We start from the raw sequence: 4769 nt of genomic DNA on the forward strand, positions 1-4769 counted from the left end.
CGCAGTACGAGAGGACTCTCGTAAGAGAACGTACTCGGTTACTAACGTAACCTCGGTTCTCTCTAGAAGAGGGAACGAGTACTGCGTTCTCTGCCGTGCGTACGGTTCACTCTGGTTCGCTTCGGCGATGAAAATCAAGTGAATCAGCCTTTTCAAGCTCCTTTTATAGAGGTTAGCCACACCCGTCTCGGCGGGAAATGGCAAGAAGGGCGCAAAGCGCCCTCATTGGCCTGACGTCACTTCAGGCCTCGCTCGATAGGCTTATGCAGTTGCCGCAGAGCAGCCAATGAGCGAGCAAGCCGTCTCTCCATAGCTGAGTACTGCTGCAACGCGCTTTACATGTATGAAAATTAAGGATAATTTTTTGCTTCAGTATTTTGTGAAAAAAGAGTTTTTCCCGTAGCGTTTTTACAAAAACACAGTACTCGTTCCCTCTTCTAGAGAGAACCGAGGTTACGTTAGTAACCGAGTACGTTATACCGACCAAATGGTTTATCGGGCCTGAGGAGGATGAATGCTACTGGCCACCAGCAAGGATGAACATGGCAAAGGCAGTCATAGAGCAACAGGACCCTCACACTGTGGGCGACATACAAGTTGACTGTCAAGAGAAAAGTCGGTAAGGTGTCCATTTGTATGAGATTATCTGACATGATGAGTTCACTGTTGATTCGGTTTAAATTAGCTCTAAATGAAACTAATTGCCACTCATTTGTCTCTTTCCCAAAGCAACGTATGAAATTGCCCGCACAAAATTAGTCGAGTATGAACAGAACACAGATGTACCAACCGAGTCGTATTCTACAGAGAAGACGGGAAGGGGGAAGCGCAAAAAGAGGTGAGGCTATTTGAATTACTACTACTAAATGGATGATGAAATTTGAATTTGAAAAACTCGTTGATTGTGCTTGTATATTATACATTTCTAGGCGAGTGATTTTGTCCAGTGAGGATGATGACAATTGGTCCGGCAGCCAAATCAGGGCTACACCTCCACCCACCCTCAGGTAATCAACTCCACACTGTAATTTTTTTTACCATTTTGGTGATGATCGCTTCCTTGGGTTGGGTGGTTTGATTCTTGGCTTTTTTGTGTGGTTTTTTTGTTGTTGTTGTTTTTGTACGAGATTTTTACAGTGCGTATTTTTAAACAGTGCACCGGCTCCATCCACCCTCAGATCTGTGCTTACACTTCCACCGCCTCCATCCACCCTCAGGTCAGTGCAGACACCTGCACCGCCTCCATCCACCCTCAGGTCTGTGCTTACACTTCCATTTCATTATCTTCTCTCTGTCTCTAGCCCACTCTCTCTGCTTACAGGTTGCTGTGAGTGGCCGAGTCGGACGTCAGTTATCATTAAGGCGGCGCTTGAGAGCCAATCGGAGGCCGCCCAGCTGGTTTAAAAGGATGGCGTGTTCATTCATGCTTTCTCTCGATCGTGAACTGAACTCTCTGTAGTGGACTGAGCTCCTTGTAGTGGAATGAGTTTTCTGTAGTGGACTGACCTCTTTGTAGTGGAATGAGTTTTCTGTAGCAAGATTGTCTGTCATGTTCTTCCACCTCACTTCACATCCAGCAGTATGTTGATATATAAATGTTACGGTACATTTCTTAGACTCTAAAAGTTCGTAACAACCTCAATCTGCTAGGCCGACACTTCCACCACCACTGGGTAACCTTAGATGGCCCGATGTCTCAACCCATCACCTCGTCACCAGAAACCCCTCGAAGACAAATCAGGGACAACATGTTTGTTCGCATCTTAACACTGCTTGAGGAGATGAAAGAGAGACAAAGAATCCAGGGGAGGATGCTACAAACGCTTATACAACAGCGTGGCAACATGAGCACCACCGTCTCTTCTACCCCAGAGGGTTTCCCCCTAAAGACAGTTAGGGATGTGTAAATCATGGAAGAAAAACTGGCAAACCCAAACTTCATGTCCGAACTGGTATGTATGTTAAGTCTAGGGTAGTGCAACTCAATTAAATTGTTATTGGGGGGCTTGCAGTGAATTTGATCTGAAACTCCCCAGGTGTGCTCACACTAGGGGTGGAATGGACACAAGTCACGTTTCGGTTCATACCTTGGCTCAGACATCACGGCTCGGTACGAGTTCGGTACAATGAAGGGAAAAGCAAAAAAAAAAAAGCATTTTTATTTTATTTTGCATATATCAGGCTGTACCACCAAAGTAAAATAAATGTCTTAAGCCTTGTATTTTTTAAATAAGTTTTATTAATAAAGTAAAGGCATAGAACCAGTTTATTTGTAGTGCACTGACAATAGTTTTATATAATTAGTTTATTATTTAAATTAATAAAAAGACAAAAATATATATTTTTTTTGTTTAGATATGTTTGGTAATTGTACCTGAATGAATTTAAAATTAATTTGCTATATTTCAGATCAATATATTTGTTTTCCATCATTTTAATTAACACTAACTTTATTCTCATCTGAATTATAAATACTTTTATTTCTGTATAAAATAATACTACCATTAAAAACATTTGATTTTTCTTTTTTAATCAATGTAGAATGTGTAACTTAAAAATAAACAGATTAGTGCTCTGTTCAAGAAATGAAAACCAATGCAATATGGTGAATGTCCAAAAGACGGCACCGACAGACTGTTTTTAAATGGGGTTGGATAAATATTTTTTGCTTTTAAACAGTGTGCATGTGTGTGAGAGATTTTGGTTGGGTGACAGTTGTAGGTTACAGTTTGACAAAAGCACAATGTTCCGCATTACATTAATTTGCACGCAAGTTTTATTTATTTTTATACATATATTCTCCGTGTATATTCATGCACCGAACCGTGACACCCGTACCATTTCGGTTCAATACGAATACATGTACCGTTCCACCCCTAGCTCACACCCATGCTTCTGGCAGTTTACGCCAATGAGCAATATACTGTGGAAAAATTTGCTTTGTATTGCCTTTGTTCACCCTCAGGTTGCAGCTGTGACTGACATGGGGGGGGGGGACTGTTGACGAGGCCACAAAAAGGATGATGACCTTCCTCCTAGACCATGGCCTATCCAGGCAGTATAACTTTCTGGGCCGAAATGGGAAGAGAGAGTTCAAGGCCTTAAAACTGTATGAAGTAATATATGGTAGGTGTGCATGTGTATAATGTTTTAAGTTGTACCGATAATTCGAGATGCACCGATTGATCGGCTGGTGACCGGAATTGGCCGATTTTCACGTGATCGGCGACCGTCCGGTCAGTCTGACAAAAGCCGATTGTATGCCGGTCAAATGCACTCGGGCGCCGCATGATTAATATCGCACAACATCAGCATCACACGGAACACGCACAGGAGACCTCGTGAATTACGTCTGTTCAGACCGCAAGCGCGTATTTTGTTTCAGCGTGCATGTTAATCAATGAGTGTACTGACAACGGGAGGCGAGCAGGAGAAGCGCGTGAGCGTCAAGCAGGAGCGTCACGAGCAGTGAAGCGTGTGTTTCGGCGCCGAGTCTATTTGCTGCACTGCTCACGCTCAATTAAAGGGAAAGCACACTTTTGATTTACAAAATATAGCCTAAACAGGGTTTCACAAAAAAAAGTGCCCAAAATGCACAGAATTTGCGTGTTTTAACAAGAACTGGAGTAGGCTATGTCAGAAAAGAAAACGAAGACTAATATTTATAGAAAATGTACCCATTTAAACTTGTTTTATTATTCAGTTTATACAAGTGATTGCAATAGGCCTGTGTGTGTGCTTTGAGAAATATCTTTATACTGCAAGGCTATATTTATTTTATTTTTTATTTATATATTATTTTATTGTCATTCCCTGTTTTCATACAGACGTTTAGTTTACTAAATACATATATAAAAAAATTATTGGATATTGAATGTGAAAAGGAAATTGTTCCTCCATGATAACACTGCACTTTAGATGTGTGTGAATTACCCACACCTGGAGTAATTTATATAATTCAGATAGACTCCACCTCGTGATTAATCTAATTTAATTAATGATTAATTAGTCATATGATTAAAGCCAGTGGTTGTCACCGACAATGCATCAAACATGCGTGTAGCAATGGACTTAACAGGATACCAACATGTTAGATGTTTTGCTCGTTTTAAATCTTGCATCCCAACGTGCACTGAAAATAGCTGCTGTTACCAAGGTACTTGTCAAAGTTAGGAGGATCTCAACATTCTTTCATAGAAGCACAACTGGAGCAGCAGCACTGAAAAGAAACCAGAAACTCCTTGGCCTCCCCCTTCACAAGCTCATCACAGACATGCCTGTTCGTTGGAATAGTGCCTGTGAGATGGTCTCCAGGTTTCTTGAGCAAAAGCCAGCTGTCTGTGCTGCCCTCTTATCACCAGAGGTAAGAAAAGTTTGCAATGTAGAAGTTGTAATCTATATGTGTAATAAATGTGAATAATTTATTGTATACAATTAATAAGTTTGTAAATAAATACTAATACATATGATATAAACTTACTTGATACAATGAATAAACAACGAATAAATACTTTATACATACTAAAAAGGTATATATTTAAACTCCAAATAAAAACATTAGATTACATCATACAGTTCATGCCTTATTTGCTTTAAAATAAAGAACAATAATTATATACATTTTATTAATAAATTGTATTTTGCCTTTTTTTTTCTTTTTTTTTATTAAGGTGAGAAAGAATGTGACTGACTGTGCTCTGACAGAGAATGACATCTCAAGCGCTGAAGAGATGGTGGAAGCACTTAGACCAATGCTTGTGGCAACAAAT

The 4769-nt window shown here is 40.2% G+C and overlaps 1 long non-coding RNA gene across 1 annotated transcript; it reads left to right on the top strand.

Annotated features, from left to right (window-relative positions):
* The first annotated feature begins 479 nt into the window (after nt 1-479).
* LOC307157426 lies at nt 480-3400 on the top strand. Its single transcript, XR_013820954.1, has 6 exons — nt 480-619; nt 730-838; nt 930-1007; nt 1155-1256; nt 1322-1952; nt 2966-3400. It is a non-coding gene; the product is annotated as an uncharacterized lncRNA (long non-coding RNA).
* Nucleotides 3401-4769: the final 1369 nt, after the last annotated feature.

The sequence above is a fragment of the Squalius cephalus genome (genome assembly GCF_949319135.1).
Source record: "Squalius cephalus genome assembly, chromosome: 4".
Taxonomy (NCBI): Eukaryota; Metazoa; Chordata; class Actinopteri; order Cypriniformes; family Leuciscidae; genus Squalius; species Squalius cephalus.